The 18372-nt window shown below is 37.7% G+C and overlaps 1 pseudogene; it reads right to left on the bottom strand.

Moving 5' to 3' along the window:
- The window catches only part of LOC130708343 (serine palmitoyltransferase 1-like), a 55532-nt pseudogene that overhangs the window by 18178 nt on the left and 18982 nt on the right, over positions 1-18372 (bottom strand).

Genomic DNA, 18372 nt, shown 5'->3' with positions numbered 1-18372 from the left:
GAATTTCAAGGGACGCCAAATAACCAAAACAATCTTGAAAAAGAACAAAAATGGAGAACTCACGTCTTGATTTCAAAGTTTACCACAAAGCTACATGAATTAAGTAATTAAGCATGGTACTGGCATAAGGCTAGACATATAGACAAATGGAATAGAACTGAGAGTCCAGAAATAAACCCATATACCTACAGTCAACTGATTTCAACAAGGGTGCCAAGACCATTCAATGGGAAAACAATAGTTTCTTCAACAAATGGTAAAGGGACAAATGGATAACCACATGCAAAAGAATGAAGTTGAATCCCTCTCTCACAGAATATACAAAAATTAAGTCAAAATGGATCAAGGACCTAAAATAAGAGCTAAAACTATAAAAACCTCAGAAGAAAACATAGGGGTGTATCTTCATACCCTGGATTTGGCAATGTATTTCTTAGATATGACACTAAAAGCACAAGCAACAACAAAAAACTAGATAAATTGGACTTTGCCAAAATTAAAAACTTTTGTGCATCAAAGGACACTATCAAAGAAATGAAAAGACAACCTATAGAATGAGAGAAAATATTTGCAAATCACATACCTGATTAAGGGTCTAGTACCCAGAATACATAAAGAACTTTACAAAAAGACACCCCAGTTTAAAAATGGGCAAAGGACTTCTAGAGGCATTTCTCCAAAGATATACAAATGGCCAACACAAGAAAAGTGGCTCAACATCATTAGTCATTCAAGAAATGCAAATCAGAAATGCAAATATACTTCACACCTACTAGAATGGCAAAAATTAAAAAAAAAAAAAAAGTATACATTGGTAAGGATGTGGAGAAACTGAAACCCTCCTCCATTGCTGGTGGGAATGTAAAATGGTACAAGCCACTGTGGAAAACAGTATGGCAGTTCCCCAATAAGTTAAAAATAGAATTACCACATGATCCAGCAATTACATTGCTAGGCACATACATGAAAGAGTTGAAAACAGGGATTCAAACAAATACTTGTACATGAATGTTCACAGCAGCACTATTCACAAATGCCAAAAGGTGAAGCAATCCAAATATCTGTTAACAAAAAAACCAAAATGTGATATACCCACACAATGGAATATTACTTAGCTTTAAAAAGGAATGAAGCGAAGAGTAGCCCCTGCTTGCCAAAACTAGAGAAAGCCCGCGCACAGCAACGAAGACCCAACGCAGCCAAAAATAAATAAATTTTAAAAAAAAGAAGAAAAAAGGAATGAAGTACTGATAAATGATGCCACAAATTGGATAAACAATGAAAACATTCTAAGTGAGTGAAGCCATAGTCATATATTATATGATTCCATTTATCAGAAATATCCAGAATAGGTAAATCCATATAGACAGAAAGCAGACTGGTGGGGGCTAGGGGCAAGGAAAAATGCGGAGTGATTGCTTAATGGGTACTGGGTCTTCTTTGGGAGTGACAAAAAGGTTTTACAACTAGCTAGTTGATGAGTGCACAACACTGTGCACGTACTAAATGCCACTGAACTCTACACTCTAAAATGGCTAGCTTTATGTTATGTGAATTTCACCTAAAAAAAAAAAAATCTCAATAGTCATGGTTTCTAAAGACAGTGTATTGTATCCCCTTTTAAAAAGCTGAGTTTTACAAAATACATATTATATGATTTCACTTATATGAAATTCTACAAAAAGCAAAACTACAGGAACAGAAAGCAGATCAACGGTGGCTTGCGGCCAGGAATGGGGTACTGATTACAAAGGGGCATGAGGGACTTCTGGAGTGACAGAAATGTTCTATATCTTGACTGTGGTGATGGTGATAGGGGAGTATACATCTGTCAAAACTTATCAAACTGTACTCTTAAAGTGAGTATATTTTATTACGTGTCAACTATACCTCAATAAAGTTGGTTTTATAAAACTCAGTCTTGATTACTCTTTAAAGGTCAGGGTTGGCATTTAATGTTAATCTACTTCTCTAGTATGATCAGAATGTGCTTATGATACATATTAAGCAAAGCAATGAAGACATTATACATTAAAAATGGTCATAAACAAAAGGCCTAACTGCCAAATAGTCTGAATACTAAAATAATAAATAAACATAGTTGCTCACCAATTCTGGAAGAGGGCAAATAGTTCCAGTATTCATATATAACCCCTCGACTACAATGAAACGTCGAGTTACACGAGCCTTGCGAGGATTCTTTAAAAGAAAAAAAAATAGATGTTTTAAATTTCAGTAACTCCAAATACAAAATCTGTTATGTGCTCTCTAGCACTTTCACCCTACAAGATTTATTCACCAAGATAAATCAACAAATAAATAGACTATATTAATTTCAAGCTCAAGGTTTGCGATCCTGTTATTTTGAGATGAAAAACAGTGCTTTCTTCTCTCAGACATGTTTTCAGGTCACACAGTCAACTAGGAGGCCTCACACACAAACACAAACTGTTTAGACACTGAGAATACTAAAACACAAACAAAACCCTCCAAGCCCAGAATGACTGGGAAGGGACCCAAGGGAACTTTCTGGGGGAGATGGGGGCATTTTATGTCATGATGGGGGCCATGATACCTGGGCTACACGGGTATAACCACTGGTCAAAACTGTATAACTAGGACTAATGTATTTCAATGTAAATTTTACCTAAAATAAAAAGAACTCTAATGATGATGATGATAATCATCATCATCACAGAGACTGAGTGGGGAGTTAGGTGACGGTTCAGATGATACAAGAGTGGCAGAATATTGAAAACAAAGCCGGGAGAAGGGTACAGGGGGCTTCACTATACTACTGTTTCCTTTGAATGTGCCAGAAATGTTCCTAATAAAAAGTTTAAAAACAGACAAACCCTGACCTCCCTTACTTACCAAAAAACAGATGAAACCCTTCTCCTTCCTTCCTCCTCACTACTGGTTCAAGTAAAACTGGACTATGACCTCACCCAGTCATGTTCGGAGGTGGTGCAGTGGAGGGACTCTTTCAAGTAACACACACCTTCCCACACCCCACTGACGTCAAATCACTAATAAACCACTCCCACTGCTGAATCTGTAGATGTTTCAGGTACGCTGCACTGAAAAAATTCCACAGAGTTTGCCGCCACCTTTCTACTCAAAGGTTTCTTGCCTCTAAGCTTCTAATGAACAACTAGAAACTCAAATATCAGAGCTATTCTTTAAGGGGTATTTTAGAACCCGCAGCTGTATGTAATACTGAAAAAAGTGTCGGCTGAAGCATGCGAAAGTTTACACCATTCTTGGTCATCTTCACTCCGTCCCTAAGTCAAACCTGAGGCTGCGGGTCTGCTGGGAGGTCACAGCTGAGGACCTGGGGGCATCCCGCCTCTCCCTGCCTTTAAAACACAAAGTATCTTTCTTATGATCTTAAAATACTCAATGAAGGAATATTTTATTTTTGGAATATTCTTGGGAAATGGAAAAGTACAAAAAAGAATTTAACAAATGAGCTCGTTACACCACACACTGGTAACTTTTTCTTGTAAATACATATCTTTGTAAATTACCTTGTTCAAATCAGGATTTTACTGCAATCGTTCTAGGACCTGAGTTTTTAAAATATTATGTTGTGAACATTCTCACATTATTTAATATTATTTAAACCATGATTTTAATGGAGATTTAATATTCCACCTTGTAGATACACCGTAAATTATTTAACTGTTCCCACAGTGCTGGATTTAGGTTGTTTCCTTCATTTTGTTTTTTTACATCACGTGAATACCCTTCGATCTCTGACACCATTTCTGATTCTCTTCTAAAGATAGCACTCCAGAGGGTATAGATATTTAAGAATCCCAGAATATACCTGCCCATTTACCCTCTAGAAAGGCTGTGCCAACTGAAGCTCTCCTCAGAGTTTTTGGAAGGCCCCCTGTACATCAGTGTGGCACTGATTATTACCATAAAAAGTTTTCCCTAATTGGACAGGCAAAAACTCTTACCCTAATTTCTGTAACTGTTAGTGAGGTCAGACTATTTTCTATTTGCTCAGTTATCTGCATTTCCTCTATGAACTGCTGTTTTTACTTATTATCTTTTTTTTTTAAAGAAGGATTAATATGGGATAAGAGAACTCTATAAGAAAAGGAATGAAAAAACATATGAACTCCATTAGTTGGGAAACTGACAAAAAGAGTTTGATCCAAACTCAGATTATTTAACTTACTTTCAAAGGAAATATAAGCATCTAAGTACAAAATATTTAAAAATTTAACATTTATTATTTTTGTGAAAACAAAATTAAAAAAGAATTATTTCTAAAAACCAAAATGTAAAGTAATTTAGAAAGCCTACTCTTGGCAGGAATATGTGGTATAAATTAATTAGTAAAAAGGTAAAAACTATAAAATGGAAATAAATTTTAAGATAACTTTATTTCTTGTTATTCATTAAAAAAAAAGTTCCACAGATTATAAATCTTATACAACACACACACAGAACTTGAATATGTTGTCTTCCAAATTTGTACAATGCTAACTTGGCGAAATAACCCTACAGCAGACTGGTTCATTGGTCACACTTTCTAAGGCAGTGTTTTTCAATACGGTAGCATTCTATTACTGAATCAGAAAAGGGACATCTTTTTACAATCTGTAGAAAGAATTCATTGGTGGAACGGTCTCAATTTTAAGATTTTCCCTATACATTCTTCTAAATTGTATACTTATAAAACACTGTCTGTAGCACACCTAGCATAAAATAGCAGAAGTCTATGCGTATTCACCACACGAATGTGTATAATCATGAAGTGCTGCTCTTAGGCTATCACCTAAACAAAGATGACAGAATCCAAAAGGAATAATTCAAATATCTGGGAAAATGGAAATTAACACAAAATTAAGGATGTGATGAGCATTTTTATCAGTTACTCTAGTAACGGATGAGTTACACTGGGAAAGTCCACTTGAAAGTGGTGTTTGAGACAAAGGATGTGGTGACCAGGTTCCCAGTACACTTCACACACAGTGGTTCCTGCTGCAGAACCACAGACCACAGAACTACCTTCTCTGTTCATCTTGTCAGGGGCAAATAAATGCTAATTCTAACAGTGATGCTTTGAACACGTTTCCTCTGTTCCACTCTCTATCAGAACAACAAGGAGCAAGTTCCACCTGCCTAATTCCCTCCCTGTCCCAAGGGACTACACAGGTGCTTGAGAAGAAGTGTAAATAGGTTGCAACGTAGAAGGAAACCATGCGTGAGGCAGCTGCTTCCCACAGGGAGCAGCTGCTCAGAGATCTGGGATGAGGTTGGGGTAGGGAGAAAGAGTCTTCACTTTGTTCATAAATTCATTAATTAAGATCTGCCGCCATGGTTTCTTCTGGTGAATCGATACATGATTTATTCTGATATGAATAAGCCTATTTTGAATTCACTAGATACATCTTGTTAATGCCCTAATGAGTTCTGTTGTTACTTCTGTAGAGTTGAGTGTACATCCCTCCACCCCCAAAATGCATGCTGTTTTTCTCTCTCTCTTTTAGAAAGCTGCCTAGATAACCTTCCCCCACATTTGCCATATATAATTATGGCAATGATGAGGCAATTACTATCAGGCTTGACTCTCTAATCTGAGGTACATTTAATAAGCAGAAACACCCTTATTTAATGTCCACATGTGATCCACAGGCAAGTTTTCATGACAAATTACCATTTCATTTATAATTTAGCTGGTTAGAAAGTACAAAAGAACTGTGTAATTTTCTTCAAAAGAATCATACCTTTTGATCTTCAATCTCTTGTTCTTTCAATAGTCTCTGCAGGTCATCCATATCATTATGGTTAAATAGCTTAATGTCACTACGTGATGCCTGTAATCCCTTCTGAATAGCAAAGCAGGCAGCTTTATCTCTGCAAGGAAGAAAGACCCACCAAATTGGGGTTTAAAGGGTCTTGTCAACATTCTCAGAAAAGGAATGCTTGCTTTTGTAAGTTGACCAACATCCACTTGTTAAACTGAACATGGCAAATAAATAAAACATGTTTGAACATTAATATATTATTGTTTGCACTTCACTCTGCAAACCTTTCCACATAACTACCATACTGATTCTGTTCTACGAAGCAAACTCTTGCCATATTTTGACCTCTGAGAAATCAGCATGCATCTTACTATATAGATGGCATATTAGTTTATTCAAAGTACTTTTCTCTTTCTGAAAAATAAATGAAATATTGGTGCATCTCACCATCAGTGGCATCTCTGATTTGACAGGCCACCACTCTGCCATTACTTTGCCATCAAAAGGAATACTGGGTTACTGACTCTACATAACCCAGGGGAGAACTCTGAGTCATGCAGATTAATCTTCAGTAAGATCTCCTAAATTGAGTTAATGGGGGGCAGGATATATTTCTTAAATTAAGTGTATTATTTAAAAGTACATGCAACACTTCTACTTCTGAGAAAATAGACATATTTTCCCTATTTTTCTCACTGGGTATAACCAAAAATCCTGGACATCATGTATAAGACAAACATAAGATGATGCTGAAAAATGGAGAGAAAAGGCAGACCAGCGAGGGATCTGAGAAATGACATGAAACAAGTTCCTGGAATTTCCTAACTTGGAACTGATGCAGCTGGCAAACTGGAAATGCCAACAGGCGAGACAGAAAAGCTCTGACAAAAGTCTGCTCTCTGTAGCCAAAGGGACAGGAAAGGGGGCAGCCCAGCAAAGGTCTCTACTGCAGCCAAACCACAGAAAAACCTGGGCCTGTCCCCTCCACACTAGCAAAGGCTGAGAGGGGGACCCAGACTCTAGCCTTCACGACGCCATAACAAGGCTCCCCAATACCCCTGTGGGAGCTGTCAGAGAAGGGAGCCAGAACTTGTATCTCTGTTGGGTAGTAACAAGTGGCTCCCACTGTGGTGTTAGTGAAGACCATGTGGAGAGACCTAACTTCCAATCTCCTGCAGGGAGAGACACTCTCCCCTGCCTATGCTTAGGCTGTGTTAGGGGAGGCTCAGACAAGAGTAGGACTCTCACCAACAACCAGAAGAAATGAAAATAACCCCACCTCAGTGTCAGTGGAGGCCCCGTGGGGACCCTGGACTTGTACTTCCACCTGACAGTAATGAGGCAGCAGTGCCCCCCTGCCCTTGTTGGAAGACTGTCAGAGAAAGCCAATTCAAACAGAAAGTTTAAATAAAGCATAAACTATAACAGCATAATATGAAACTGTTCATGTTTCACTTGTCATACCAATAACCAGAAAATATCAAACAATGAAAAAAAAAGAAAAAAAACAATTAACAAATGCCAGTACTAAGATGACAGAGTTGTCAGGATGATCTGATAATGACTTTAAAACCATCATGATAAAAATGTTTCATGAGTAATTATGAACATGCTTGAAACAAATGAAAAAACAGGAAGCTGCAGCAGAGAAAAGGAAGATACAAAGAAGAATCCTGTGGGGATATTAGAACTAAAAAGCAAAATAGTCAAAAGAAAAAGCATAGTGGATGAATTCAGCAGCAGAATGGAGAGAGGAAAGAATCAGTGAGCTGAAAGATGTAACAGTAGAAATCAAGTCAATGTAAATCGCAGAGAGAAAGTAGACTAGAAAGGAAAGAACAGTCTCAGGGACCTGTGAGACTACAGTAAAATATGCAACATTCAAGTCTGTAGAGTTCTAAAGAACAGAATGAGGGTGGGACTAAAAAGGTACTTAAAGAAATAATGGCTGAAAACCTATAGATTAAAGAAGAGGCGTAAAACTATAGATTAAAGAAGCTGAGCAAAATTCTTGCAGGTAAACCCAAACAAATAAATGCCAATTCAATTATAGTCAAACTTCTGAAAACTAATGACAAAGAAAAAAATCTTGAAATCAGCACAAGAAAAATGACACCTTACATGTAAGAGAAAAGCAATTTGAGTGACAGTAGATTTCTCATCAGAAACCATGAACACCAGAAAAAAGTGTCCCAATGTATTTCAAATGCTGAAAAAAAAAGACCTGGCAACCAAGAATCCAAAACTAGCAAAAATATCCTTTAGGAATGAGGGGGAGAAGACATTCTCAGTTGAAAAAAAAACTAAGAGACTCTGTCCCAAGCTGACTTCCCCTAGAGGAATGGCTAGAGAAAGCTCTCCACATAGAAAAAATAAATAAATAAAAGAATCTTAGATTATCAGGAAGGAAGAAAGAATACTGTAAAAAGTATGAACAAACACACTAGGCTTTTCTTCCCCTCTTGAGTTTTCTAAGTCATTGTGGATGGTTAAAGTAAAAATTATAACACTATCTGATGTGGTTCTCAAAGTGTTTACAGGAAATACTTAAAACAACTGTATTATAAATAAGGAGAGTAAGGGGATGTAAAAGAAGATAAAGGATTCTATAACTGAACTGGTAAAATAACACCAGTAGAATGTGATAACTTATGCGTACATACAACATCATACTTACAGCAATGACTAAAAAACTATACAAAGGGAAACACTTGAAAACAAATAAATAAAATAAATAAGATAAATAAAAATGGAACTCCAAAACTCATTCAATTAACCCTGAGAAAGGCAGGAAAAAGAAAAAAGAAAACAAAAAACAGAGAGAACAAATAAGAAACAAAAAATAAAAATTGGGAGGTTAAGATCCCATATATCAATAATTACATTAAATGTAAATGGCTAAAATATACAATTTAAAGACAGAGTGGCAGAGTGGATTAAACATGCTGCCTATAAGAAATTCACTTCAAATGTAATGAGATGGGTAGTAAGGGAAAGTGTGTGTGTAGGGCGCACTGAGGGCGCACATGTAGTTATATATATATATATATATATATATATATATATATATATATATATATATATATATAGTTATATGCTATATATATGTATGTATGTTATATACAATAATATAGGTAGTAAGGGTATACATATATATTACATACAATAAACACATGCAAACATTCAAAAGGGAAAGCAGAGTGCCTATGTTAATATCTGATAAAGTAGACTTTGGAACAAAGAAAATTACCAGAGACAGAGAAGGATGTTATATAATGATAAAAAGACTCAATTAACCAGGAAAACTTATCCTAAATATGCACCAAATAACAGAGCTACAAAAGATAAGACACAAAAACTGATAAAAGTGAAAGAAGAAACTGACAAATTACAACAACTGACAGAACTACCAAACAGAAAATCAGCAAGGATATAGAACTCCATAACACCATCAACTAGGAAGATCTAATTGTCGTTTATAGAACACTCCATTCAGCAGAATATTTTTTTTCTATTTAATGATAATGACAAAAAAAAAATTTCTCTCAAAAGGTAAATAAAGTTTCATATGTAAATTGCTTTTTGTCTCACTAAAACTTTTATATAAGTATACCTTAGGAAGTTGACATGCAAAACTAGCACTCTCTCTTACTGGATTAAAGGATAGAAGTGGCAAATGAACAATTTGTATGTTTTTTCTGGTTTTTAATTTGCATATCAGTGACTTTTAAAAAATAATGATCAGTGTAACATTTGATCATTGAATACTATTATATGAAAAACAGAAATGTATAAAGAAGGAAATTAATCACATGTGTCCTATCATGGAGTGATACCTTCTCACTGGTGTCCTCACGTGGCCTTTTCTCTGTATTTGCCAGAATATTCTTTCTTAAGTGACTATGGAACATATTCCAAGATAGACCACATCATGAGCCATAAAACAAACTGTAACAAATTAAAAATTTCCAAATGCTTGGAAACTAAACAACACACTTCTACATAACTCATGGGTCAAAGAGAAATAAAACACAAAAATGAACTAAACGAAAATGAAAATAAACGCATCAAAATTTGTGGAACACAACTATAGCAGTGATGACAGGGAAATTCATAGCACTAATACATTAGAAATGAGGAAAAGTCTCAAATCAGTAATTGAAGTTCTCACCTCAAGAACCTAGAAAGAGCAAACTAAACTGCAAATGAGCAGAAGGCAGGAAATAATACCAGAAATCAGTAGAAATGAAAACAAAAATACAACGTAGAAAAATCTATGAAACAAGGAGCTGATTCTTTGAAAAGATCAATAAAATTGACAAATCTCTAGCAAAAATGACAAAAAAGAGAGCAGATAGAAATTACCAGTTAGGAAGGAAACAGGGATCTGCAGACATTAGAAGGATAGTACAGGAATATCACAAACAATGCTACACATACAAATTTGACGATTTAGAAGAAATGGACCAACTCCTTGAAAAACACAAACTACTTCAACTCACTCAATATTTGAATAGCCTTACAAGTACTAAGGAAATTAAATTCATAGTAAAAATACTTCCAAAAAAAAAAAAAATCTCGAGGTCCAGCTGTTTTTACTGGAGAACTCTACCAAACATTTAAAGAATTAACAACAGTTTTATACAGTTTCTCCAGAAAATAAAAGAGGGAACACTTTCAAATTGACTTTATGAAGTATTACCCTGATGCCAAGACCAAAGCCTAAAAACAGTAAGTATGGCAGCATCAGGGAAATATAGACTAAAACTACAATGAGATATCTGTACACACCTATGAGTATGGCTAAAAAAAAAAAAAAAAAGCAACAACACCAAATGCTCCTGAGGATGTTGGAGAAACTAGATCACTTATACACTGTTCATGGAAATGTAAAATAATACAGCCACTCTGGAAAAGTTTGGCAATTTCTTAAAAAACTTAACGCACAATACTTTATGACCAGCAACTGCATTCCTTGGCATATACCTCAAAGAAATGAAAACTTATGTTCACAGAAAAAGCTATACATGAATATTTACAGCACCTTTATTTGTAATAGCCCCAAACTAGAAACAACTCTGATATCCTTAATAGGTGAATGGTTCAACAAACTGTGGTGTATCCATACCATGGAATATGACTCAGCAATCAAAAGGCACAAACTCTTGATTCACATAACAACCCTGGAGAATCTCCAAATAATTAATGCTGAATGAGAAAAGCCAATCCTCAAATGTTTTACCTACTGTACGACTCACATTTGTACATTTTTTTTTTTAATCTATTTATTTATTTTTGGCTGTGTTGGGTCTTTGTTGCTGTGCACGGGCTTTCTCTAGTTGGCGGCGAGCGGGGGCTACTCTTCATTGCGGTGCGCAGGCTTCTCATTGCGGTGGCTTCTCTTGTTGCAGAGCACAGGCTCTAGGCATGCGGGCTTCAGTAGTTGTGGCTCGCGGGCTATAGAGCGCAGGCTCAGTAGTTGTGGCGCACGGGCTTAGTTGCTCCGTGGCATGTGGGATCTTCCCGGACCAGGGCTCGAACCCGTGTCCCCCGCATTGGCAGGCGGATTCACAACCACTGCGCCAACAGGGAAGTCCCTGTACAACAATCTTGAAATCATGAAATTACAGAAATGGAGAACAGATTAGTGGTTGCCAGGGGCTAAAGAGTGGGTAGGAAATTTCATGTAATGTCTGAAACATTTATATTAACATATTTCCATACATATTTCCATACAAATACAAATATAAGATTTTTAGAAATTTCATGTAATGTCTGAAACATTTATATTAACATATTTCCATACATATTTCCATACAAATACAAATATAAGATTTTTAGAAATTTCATGTAATGTCTGAAACATTTATATTAACATATTTCCATACATATTTCCATACAAATACAAATATAAGATTTTTAGAAATTTCATGTAATGTCTGAAACATTTATATTAACATATTTCCATACATATTTCCATACAAATACAAATATAAGATTTTTAGAAATTTCATGTAATGTCTGAAACATTTATATTAACATATTTCCATACATATTTCCATACAAATACAAATATAAGATTTTTAGAAATTTCATGTAATGTCTGAAACATTTATATTAACATATTTCCATACAAATAACCCAATGAAAGTTTAGTATTAGTTGTTTTGTTTGTTTTTTTATACTGCAGGTTCTTATTAGGCATCAGTTTTATACACATCAGTGTACACATGTCAATCCCAATCGCCCAATTCAGCACATCACCATCCCCACCTCATCGCAGTTTTCCCCCCTTGGTGTCCATATGTCCATTCTCTACATCTGTGTCTCAACTTCTGCCCTGCAAACTGGCATACAATAAATGTTTCAAGAATTTTACCTCTTTAAAAAAAAAAAAAAAAAAAAAGAGATATACTTAAAAAAAAAAAAAAAAAAAAAAAAAGAGTGGGTAGGGTAGAAGGGATATGGGTGTGGCAACAAGAGGGATTATCTTGACTTTATCAATGTCAACATCCCACTTTTCAAACTGTATTACAGTTTTGCAAGAGGTGACCATTGGGGAAGACTGGGTAAAGGGCACATAAAATCTCTGTATTATTTCTTCCAAGTGTATGTGAATCCACAATTATCTCAATATAAAACATTTCATTAGAAAAGGGTACACAAAGTAATATACAGACAGAGTGACAAGGAAAGACTTAGGTATATAAACAACCATTGTTCTGAGACCTACTGGCAAAGCATTATCACTGTTTACTACAAAAGAAAGAAAATAAAACATCGAACATATTGTCTATGCCTAATGAATTTATCAAAAACAATTTGTCAAATAATTTACTAAACACCATTTTTACCTCTAGTGTTCCTACTTTCAAATGAATTTCAGGTGGAATATTTAAAATTATGTATAAGGGAATAATTAAGTTGTCTAATGACTCATTAGAAACTGAAGTTCTAAGACACCAGGCATAAGATTTGAAAGTGAGTTTAGACTAGGTTTCCTAGCAGTGAAAACCAAAAGGACAATATAGTATTTATTATCTGACAAAGGAAGCATACAAGTTCAACTGTAACTGTAAACTTCTTCTGGACTTTAAACTCAAAAAGGAATTTATGGTGGGGGCTTGTATAAAGCGATATTGGCTGACACTGTATTGTAGTTGTCTGCAACTATGCTTTATTAAAAACCTAGAATCACTGTTTAAATCACTGGCTCTCAAATTTGTGATGAGTCTTTATTATTACTGATTTTTTAAACTATGTGCAAGAAATTAATAGAAACATTCATTTTCATGGTCACATTGGGAAACAATTCTACTCAGGCCCAGGCCATGTGCTGGAGTGCTCCCAGGTAACTGTCACAGGGCTGTGGGGAAGAATGGGACACAAGCGTGCTGAAAACCCCCAGGAAGAGCCAGCCCTGCAGCGTGTGCTTGAGCTTGTTGCACTACAGGTGCTCCGACAGTGAGTGAGAAGCAGCAGGATGGTACAGGGACTGAGGTGAGCCGGGCTCTGAAGTCCAGTCACTTGGACCCCTCTTTTGCGCTCCAGCCTCCATTCATTCTCTTACTGAAGGTATTTACTGAGCACCACTAAATGGCACATGCTATCCTAGGCAACGGGCTGGTATGAACTGTTGAAAGTGGTGTAAAAGAGTACAGTGAGCGTGAGGCAAGCTGAGCCAAGAGCAGACGGTGCGGGCGCCCATGAGCACACACGCACACACCTGCATATGTAAGTTAAGGGAGGCTTGAGAAACAGTGATTCTGACAGGCACGTAAATGCCTGCGTGGTCATGGATTCACAAGGATACCAAACTCCTCTGGCTGTAAAATTTTCTCCACATGCAGCAAGGGGTCTTGACCTGGTCTGAGAGCTTGGGGAAGGCTTTCCTGCAGAGGTGGTACATGTGCAGGATGAGCAGGAATTAAGTAGGAGATGAGAGGAGGAACAACGTTCTAGGCGTAGGGACTTAGGGTCTTAGCACGTGCAAAGGCCTTGAGGGGAAACTAGCATATAAGGCTGGTAAGGCTACACAGCATGACCACCTAAGGGGAAATGGTAGAAAATGGGCCTAAAACAGTAGTCTAGAATGTACAAGATCATAATAAGAACTTGGATATTTATTTTAGGAACAATGGAAGCTCTTAAATGGAGTGTCTGGCTATGGTGTCAAAAAGGAAAAGAGGAAACAAAAGTCACTCTGAGACCTAAATGAAGAGAGTCATTTAATTGTCCACTCAAAAGATAACAGAGGCTCGGGCTAGTGGCAGGTGCTCCTGACGGGTATAACCAGCTGCCTGGGCTATGCCAGCCCTCACTCTACTCCTCTCTGCTCTTCCCCTCCACAGTAAAAAGCAACACCATACATTTAGTGCACATGTATGCAAGTGTGTAATTTGTTCCTGGAAAGTTAAGGAAGTCTGCAACTCATGACTTCTATATTCTTAACAAGCCATGAAGCAAGATCAGCAGAGACCAAGAGTTGCAGCGAGGGTACTGAGAAGTGGAGTGACTTTATCAGGTAGTATGAGTGGCTATGTGGGCTACGACCATGGACTCACAAGGACACCACACTGTCGCAGAGCTGCACAGGGAAAACAGAGGGCTGGTCCGCTCCTACATAAGTTTGGTCTTCTCAACATCAATAAATAAAATCATAATGGCAGATAACAAAGTACCGACACCTTAAGGCATCCTTCCAGTGGAGGTCTCACTAGTTCTGCAGAACTACTTGGCTGGGTGACTATATATTTCTTTAAAAATGAAAAAAAAAAAAAATCAATATTATTTTAGGCAGATGACCTCTAACAAAGGAATTCTCTAGGAGGGCCAATATTATTTCCAAAGGAATTCTGTTAAGAAATGTCAGTAAAGATTACTTACACAAACACAATGTCCCCTCTCTTAGAGTAAGCAGGAATAGCACTGGCTATGGTGGCAAATCCATATGAGTATATAATGGCTTCTTCTGTCTTCATAAATTTTGCCAGGCGGTCTTCCAAATCCAAGTGCACATCTAGTTCAAGAGTACAAAGTTAAATGGTTAAACTGTCTCATAATTCTTTTTCTTTGACTAAAGAATAAATAAAATAACATAAGCAGTTTAGCTATTAATACTGTCACCTTGTGGTCAAAATGTAATTGTTCTGAAGTTACAAGTCATACAATATCTACTAAGATAATTCTGGGCCAAAACTGTTTCTATACTCTGTGAGCTGAATCAGCTACTCATTTGTCTATAAATATGTGACTGGGACAGCTCTGACTCTAGGTTTTGCTTTTATATCACTCTAGCAATAAGAATTCAAGGTCCAGTGACCTTGCCTGCTTTAACTTCCCTCAACCAACAATGCCAAGACTTTACCAATGTACGACATTAACTTATTAACGCCGTTTTGCATTTTAGGAGAAGTGACCAAACCAGGCATGAAGACAACTGTCAACCAGCTTTTAAAAGGAAAAGAAAGAAAAAAGAAAAGTAGTTAAGTTAAAAAGAACCCCACATACTCTGCATCAAGAGACAGGAACTTTTTCAGTTGTGGTGGTCACTCCTCTAACAGTTTGTGTCAGCACTTAGTTGTGGCACCTGCCATCACTCTGCAGTACTGAGTTTCTGTCTAAATTTCTTTTGAAGTGTACTGGTGAATTCAAACGTATAGTACAAAGAGAAATATGGTCCTTTTATGGAAGCAGCTTAAGAAGAATGTTGATGTAATTATAGGGATAAACTGTAATTATTAAACTGGTATTTTTTTTTCTCTCTTACATCATCGTTCCATATAGCCTTTCACCTTCCCAGGCTAAGCCATGAGGCTTCACACCCTGGGATGGAGGGACCAGCGATGTCTAAAATAAATAGTGTACCAGCTGGCTGTGAACTAGAAAACTTCCAAGTGTCTTAAAATGAGGCAGAGAAAATTTTTTTAAACTTTCTTTAGCTCTTTTAACTACAGCAGGACCCAAGTCTGGAGAACGAGATCAGAGTTTTACCACATGCTCTGCGCAAAGAGAACTCAGAAGTTGATACAGGAAGGATGCAGCCAGGCCCCTCCAGCCTTGGAGCTTCATGGGAGAAACGAGGAACTCTGAGGAGTAAAGGCAGACTTTCAGAGCCACGGCATGTCCACTGAGGGGAACTCAGAAGTGTAGGCAGTGGCAGGGGGACCCAGACGTTCCCCAGGGAGGGGCGGTGGAGAGGGCTGATGGCCCGGCAGAGCCCTCCGGCTCAGATGTCGAGGACCTGTGGCTGGGAGCCTCGCTCCAGGAGACCCCTTCAGCATCAGCCTTCCCTCCAAGTATGCCCCTCCCTACCAGAGACATTCCTGGTGAGAAGGGGGAGAGGGAAAAGACCTGCAGGACTGAGATATACAAAAGAAACAACTTCACCCAGCTGGATACAAGGCTGGACACTGAGTGGACTAAATATTTCCAACAGAGACCTGGTTAGCTGTTAAGTGTGAGATTTCCACCAACTTCCAGGGAGGAACAAGTGAGTAAGGTCAGCTCAGCAACAGGAATAAACAACTTTTTAGAACATTTGAATAAAGTGTCTAAAATCTGTAAACCCACTCACTGATTTATCAGAGGCAAGTTAATCTTACTGTGATGCTTTTTAACTAGTAAAAGACAAAATTAAGAATTATAAAAGATACAACTTCACAAAGGACTAAATTTTAATAAGTAGTTAAATGAGGGCTGTCCAACAATCTCATTCAATTGTTAATCAAACATTTAGTAAGTATCACATAAAAATACTCTGATAAGCACTGGATCAAAGAGAAATATAGGGTTTCTGCCACTTGACAAAGTGAGACAGCTAAGAGAAGCATCTGGCAGCTGTCAATGGAGAACTCGGAGCCCAGAGGGCAGATACAAGGCTAAGCTGTGCCTTCACTCCCCTGGTCTGAAGCACTTGGGTCCCTTCTACACTCAGAACTACAACACATTCACAGTGGCTTCTGACTAAAGGCGCAGAGGTCCCTCGATTGTGAACCAAAGGCTGCTGGGGTGGGCGCCAGCTACTGAGTGAGAGATGAGACGACACAGAGGGTCCGAACGACACCTCAGTTTGATGGCAAGAGAGGTATAGTGAGGAATTAGAAAATTTAGCAGCAATATCCAAATAATAAAATAAATTGAAGACCACTTCATTTGTAGACTTCTTAAAGGATGATATAGAATTGTGAAAATGAACTATTTATCCCATTCCAATTTATCCCATCAAGTAATGATAAACAACTAGGCATGCTTCTTCCCATTTATAAGTTAAAATGTATACCAACATAGCTTATTGCATAAAAAACACATGAAATACCATTTGATTTCCATTACCAATCAGGTAGTCGTTTTTATAGAAGTGACACTTTCATTAGAGCAACACTAAATAAATATGAGATTTCACAGTAACGTGTAGAAGAATGCATCCCGGTTGATCAAAATGGCACCAAAAGAGTGCTTAGCTCTTCAAGCATCAAATCTGTGACATCAACACCACCAAGTCTGAAGACTTGATCCTGCTCCTGACTGCCCGCCCTTCCACGAGATATGCTGCCAGGGAAGTGTTGCAGGCAAAGTCTGGCAAGAACGAGGAAAGCAGCAAAGCACCAGAGAACCAGCTACATCCATGCAGCTGAGCACGGGCGTGTCTCAGGCATGTCTTCCTTTCCTCTTTGTTAGCGCTCTCTGAGCACCCTGCCCACAGATAGGTCCCCACCACTCTGCTGCCTCTCACTTCTGATGAGACAGGAGGCCAGGTCCCCCATAGGAGGCCTCCTTCAAATTACAATGCTGCCTCTGAACTGGGAATTATCTATCCCAAATCTCAACAATTTAGCTAGCAGATGGACAACCCAAGCCACAGTGAATTGCTCTCATTCAGTATCTCCATTTTAAAAAGGAAAAAACATGCTATGGATACAGACAAACTGTTTTTGCCAACTACAAAAAAGGATTTTAAATCATTCTGTAGCTCTAAATGACTCTCCTCATTGATTAGCAATAAAACAGTAAAACAATCTTGGCTTTGTTTTAGGGCTTTAGAGTTAGCTACCCAGTTGATAAAAATTATGTTAGTATTCTCATTATACATACTCATAGCCATTTTTATGTCATTGCCATAAAGTGGTAAGAAGAATCCCTCTACAATAAATCAATGACTTACTGGTTCTTGCCTAGTCCCAAAAGTTTAAAAAAGATGGGCCTTTCCTCCTCCTATCTAAAGACACTGGGTTTTAGCTGATGTCAGCCTTGCAAAGCAGGTTTTGTGACAGGTAAACACGGACAGTTGCATAACTTCTTTTGATGTCTGATAGCTACTCTGCAAGGAAGAAACTCTTAACCCAAGGGCGGGGGAGGCAGCAAACAGAAAAACTACCAGGGCATGTTCTTTAACTTTGGATGCCTATCTTCTGTGTGTATGATCCATTTCAACAATTAGTGCCACAGATTTGCATGCGTCATTCTCTCATTCACTGTTAGGAACCAATATGGTAGGCAAGAGGCCACGGAGGAAGGTGACCAGAAAGCCTCTGTGTCTTCTCAGCACTTGCTGCCCTTTCTGGCACCTGCTCCCTCACCAGAACGTAACAGATGGGAGGCAAGG

Source organism: Balaenoptera acutorostrata, chromosome 6, assembly GCF_949987535.1.
Source record: "Balaenoptera acutorostrata chromosome 6, mBalAcu1.1, whole genome shotgun sequence".
NCBI lineage: Eukaryota > Metazoa > Chordata > Mammalia > Artiodactyla > Balaenopteridae > Balaenoptera > Balaenoptera acutorostrata.
Note: the sequence above shows the minus strand (reverse complement) of the source record. Positions and strands in the feature narration are given on the sequence as shown.